The 5,000-nt window shown below is 46.5% G+C and overlaps 1 protein-coding gene across 1 annotated transcript in view; it reads right to left on the bottom strand.

Moving 5' to 3' along the window:
- Nucleotides 1–5,000, bottom strand: part of LOC127005274 (cell adhesion molecule Dscam2-like) — a 130,892-nt gene that overhangs the window by 80,344 nt on the left and 45,548 nt on the right. The window lies entirely within an intron of this gene.

Below are 5,000 nucleotides of genomic sequence, written 5' to 3'. Positions count from 1 at the left end.
ACACACACACTAAGCATAATCAGTACATACAAACGCACTCTCTCCACTCTCGACTTTCCCTTCCCTTCCCTTCTCTGTCTCCTCCATTCTCTTTCCATTCCCTTCCTGTGCCCTTCCGTTTGTCACTTCAGCTTCTCTCTCTCTCTCTCTTACCATATTCTCACTTTCAACTTCTACTTTCATTTTCTGCGTCCTCCTTTCCCTTCCCTTCCCATCCTTTCCCGCTCCCTTTCCCTCCGTTCTCTTCTCTTTTCTTTCCTTCCATGTCCTTCCTCTCCCTTCCCTTCCCTTCCCTTCCCCTCCTCTCCCTTCCAAACCCCTACTGTCAACTTATCAATCCTTCCCTCCCTTCCCTTCCCTTCCCTTCCCTTCCCCTCCTCTGCCTTCCAAACCCCAACTGTCAACTCATCAATCCTTCCCTCCCTTCCCTTCCCTTCCCTTCTCTTCCCATCCCTTCCTCACCCTTCCCTTCCCCTCCTCTCCCTTCCAAACCCCAACTGTCAACTTGTCAATCCCTCCCTTCCCTTCCCTTCACCTCCTCTCCCTTCCAAACACCAACTGTCAACTCGTCAGTCCCTCCCTTCCCTTCCCTTTCTTTCCTCTCCCATCCCTTTACTTCCCCTCCTCTCCCTTCCCAACCCCAACTGTCAACTTGTCAATCCCTCACTCCCTTCCCTTCCCTTCCCTTTCTTTCCTCTCCCATCCCTTTCCTTCCCCTCCTCTCCCTTCCCAACCCCAACTGTCAACTTGTCAATCCCTCACTCCCTTCCTTCCCTTTCTTTCCTCTCCATCCCTTCCTTCCCTCCTCCCTTCCCAACCCCAACTGTCAACTTGTCAATCCCTCACTCCTTCCTTCCTTCCCTTTCTTTCCTCTCCCGTCCCTTCCCTTCCCCTCCTCTCCCTTCCCAACCCCAACTGTCAACTTGTCAATCCCTCACTCCCTTCCCTTCCCTTTCTTTCCTCTTCCCTCCCCTTCCCTCCTCTCCTTCCCAACCCCAACTGTCAACTTGTCAATCCTCACTCCCTTCCTTCCCTTCCTTTCTTTCCTCTCCGTCCCTTCCTTCCCTCCTCTCCTTCCCAACCCCAACTGTCAACTTGTCAATCCCTCACTCCCCTTCCTTCCCTTTCTTTCCTCTCCCGTCCCTTCCCTTCCCCTACTCTCCCTTCCCAACCCCCACTCTCAACTTGTCACGCCCTCACTCCCTTCCCGTCCCTTCCCTTTCTTTCGTCCCTTCCCTTTCTCCTTCCCAACCCCAACTGTCAACTTGTCAATCCCTCACTCCCTTCCCTTCCATTCCCTTTCTTTCCTCTCCCGTCCCTTCCCTTCCCCTCCTCTCCCTTCCCAACCCCAACTGTCAACTTGTCAATCCCTCACTCCCTTCCCTTCCCTTCCCTTTCTTTCCTCTCCCGTCCCTTCCCTTCCCCTCCTCTCCCTTCCCAACCCCAACTGTCAACTTGTCAATCCCTCACTCCCTTCCCTTCCCTTCCCTTTCTTTCCTCTCCCATCCCTTTCCTTCCCCTCCTTTCCTTCCCAACCCCAACTGTCAACTTGTCAATCCCTCCCTTCCTTCCTTCCCTTTCTTTCCTCTCCCATCCCTTTCCTTCCCCTCCTCTCCCTTCCCAACCCCAACTGTCAACTTGTCAATCCCTCACTCCCTTCCCTTCCCTTCCTTTTCTTTCCTCTCCCGTCCCTTCCCTTCCCCTCCTCTCCCTTCCCAACCCCAACTGTCAACTTGTCATTCCCGCACTCCCTTCCCTTCCCTTCCCTTTCTTTCCTCTCCCATTCCTTTCCTTCCCCTCCTCCTTCCCAACCCCAACTGTCAACTTGTCAATCCCTCACTCCCTTCCCTTCCTTTCACTTTCTTTCCTCTCCCGTCCCTTCCCTTCCCCTCCTCTCCCTTCCCAACCCCAACTGTCAACTTGTCAATCCCTCACTCCCTTCCCTTCCTTCCTTTCTTTCCTCTCCGTCCCTTCCTTCCCTTCCTTTCCTTCCCAACCCCAACTGTCAACTTGTCAATCCCTCACTCCCTTCCCTTCCCTTCCCTTTCTTTCCTCTCCCGTCCCTTCCCTTCCCCTCCTCTCCCTTCCCAACCCCAACTGTCAACTTGTCAATCCCTCACTCCCTGCCCTTCCTTCCTTTCCTCTCCGTCTCTTCCTTCCTCTCCTCTCCCTTCCCAACCCCAACTGTCAACTTGTCAATCCCTCACTCCCTTCCCTTCCCTTTCTTTCCTCTCCCATCCCTTTCCTTCCCCTCCTCTCCCTTCCCAACCCCAACTGTCAACTTGTCAACCCCTCACTCCCTTCCCTTCCCTTCCCTTTCTTTCCTCTCCCGTCCCTTCCCTTCCCATCCTCGCCCGTCCCAACCCCAACTGTCAACTTGTCAATCCCTCACTCCCTTCCCTTCCCTTCCCTTTCCTCCTCCCTTCCCTTCCCTTCCTTTCTTTCCTCTCCCTTCCCTTCCCTTCCCTTTCTTTCCCCGTCCCTTCCCTTCCCTTCCCTTTCTTTCCTCTCCCGTCCCTTCCCTTCCCTTCCCTTTCTTTCCTCTCCCGTCCCTTCCCTTCCCTTCCCTTTCTTTCCTCTCCCGTCCCTTCCCTTTCTTTCCTCTCCCGTCCCTTCCCTTCCCTTCCTGCTGGTAAAATATTCATAAACTTGTTTCCCAGTGTCTACACGGGACGCCTTTCCTCTAATGACTAGATTTACATGTAAACGAAAGACCGTAATGGAGAGATTCTGTGTGTGTGTGTGTGTGTGTGTGTGTGTGTGTGTGTGTGTGTGTGTGTGTGTGTGTGTGTGTGTGTGTGTGTTTTAAACGGCGTGTAAGAAAGCAAAATATTTTAATCTTGTGAATGAAACCACCACAGTGCGACTCTCTCTCTCTCTCTCTCTCTCTCTCTCTCTCTCTCTCTCTCTCTCTCTCTCTCTCTCTCTCTCTCTCTCTCTTTTTTTCTTTTTCTTTCTTTCTTTCCTTCTTTTTATCTGTGTCTGTCTGTCAATCAATCTCTCTCTCTCTCTCTCTCTCTCTCTCTCTCCTCTTCCTTCCTCTTCCCTCCATCCTCTCCCACCTCCTTCCCCTCTCCTCCACACACAAACACATTCCCCCTCCCTTCCCTTCCCTCCACTCCTCTCCCCTCCCTTCCCTTCCCTCCCCTCCCCCCACACACGATGATTGGCTGGCAGCAAAGGAGATCAGGGTAATAACTCGGTTCTTATTGGCTACGAGGACGCGAAAGCTGGGAGGGGATTGGCCGCTAACAAACGAGTCCCCGCATCACTTAAACATAGGAAAACACAGAGAGAGAGAGAGAGAGAGAGAGAGAGAGAGAGAGAGAGAGAGAGAGAGAGAGAGAGAGAGAGAGAGAGAGAGAGAGAGAGAGAGAGAGAGAGAGATAGATAGATATAGATAGATAGATGGATAGGTATATAGAAAGATAGATGGAGAGATTGTTAGATAGACACAGATAGATAGATAGACATGTATAGATGGGAAGATAGATAAGTAGATATGTATTAAGTTACTGAATAGAAAGATAGATAGAAAGAAGGAAGGAAAGAAAGAAAGAACAAGAAAGAAAGAAAGTAGATAGAGATAGATAAGTAGATATGTATTAAGTTACTGAATAGAAAGATAGATAGAAAGAAGGAAGGAAAGAAAGAAAGAACAAGAAAGAAAGAAAGTAGATAGAGATAGATAAGTAGATATGTATTAAGTCACTGAATAGAAACACTGATAGACAGATAGAAGGAAGGAAAGAAAGAAAGAAAGAGAAAGAAAGAAAAAAGATAGAGATATAAATGATAAACTAAAGTAAAGAAGTAATTATAGAGGTAAATGAAGAGAGGAAGGAAAGAAAATGAAGTAGAGAGAGGAAGAAAGAGATAAAGATGGAAAAAGAAAGAGAAATGATAAACTAAAACAATGAAATAACAAAAAAAGAAAGAAAGGATGAAAGGAAGTAATGTAGTAATTATAGAAGTAAATGAAGAGAGGAAGGAAAGAAAATGAAGTAGAGAGAGGAAGAAAGAGAAAAAGAAAGAAAAAGAAAGAGAAATGATAAACTAAAACAATGAAATAACAAAAAAAAGAAGAAAGTAAGGGGTGAAATAACGAATAGAAAGCGAGGAAAAAGAATTAATAAAGAGAACGAAAGAAAGAAAGAACAAGAAATAGAAATAGTGAAAAGAAATAATATGATAGACTTAACAAAAGAAAATATTAAAGAAACGAGAAAAAAATAAAAACAAAAAAATCCACACTATAAAAAAGAAGCCTCATACACGTAATTTGAGGAACTGGTAAATAAATAAGGTTCCAGGTAACACAATCTACCTGGACTTTTAAACACAAACCTAATCAGTGTAACCCAATCAAGTCCTCACCTTACCTGAAACACACACACACACACACACACACACACACACACACACACACACACAGCCCCCTTCCTTTCCCTTCCCTTCCCCTCTCCTAAGACCTAACACACACACACACACACACACTGTCCCCCCCCCCCTCACCAACACACTTCTTATATAGGCCATTGTGTCTATTAATCTATCCATCTATCTATCTGTCTATTTATCTATCTATATTTATCATTTTATTTGTTTGTTTTCTTTTTTCTTCTTCTTTTCTTCATTTTATCTTATTCTTTGTCTATTTATTTTATTTGTTTTCTTTCTTTTCTTTTATCTTTCCTTTTATTCTGTCTATCTCTTTCTCTTTGTTTCTTTGTTTTTCTATTTCTCTTTTTTTCTTTGTTTATCATTCTCATTTGTCTTATTCTCTCTCTCTCTCTCTCTCTCTCTCTCTCTCTCTCTCTCTCTCTCTCTCTCTCTCTCTCTCTCTCTCTCTCACACACACACACACACACACACCCACACACACACACACACACACACACACACACACACACACACATACACACACATACACACACACACATCACACACAAACCTTCATATGCCTCCCGCGCTACGTCAACTTAACAGCCAACCCGTGG

This window comes from Eriocheir sinensis, chromosome 29 (genome assembly GCF_024679095.1).
Source record: "Eriocheir sinensis breed Jianghai 21 chromosome 29, ASM2467909v1, whole genome shotgun sequence".
Lineage (NCBI taxonomy): Eukaryota > Metazoa > Arthropoda > Malacostraca > Decapoda > Varunidae > Eriocheir > Eriocheir sinensis.
Note: the sequence above shows the minus strand (reverse complement) of the source record. Positions and strands in the feature narration are given on the sequence as shown.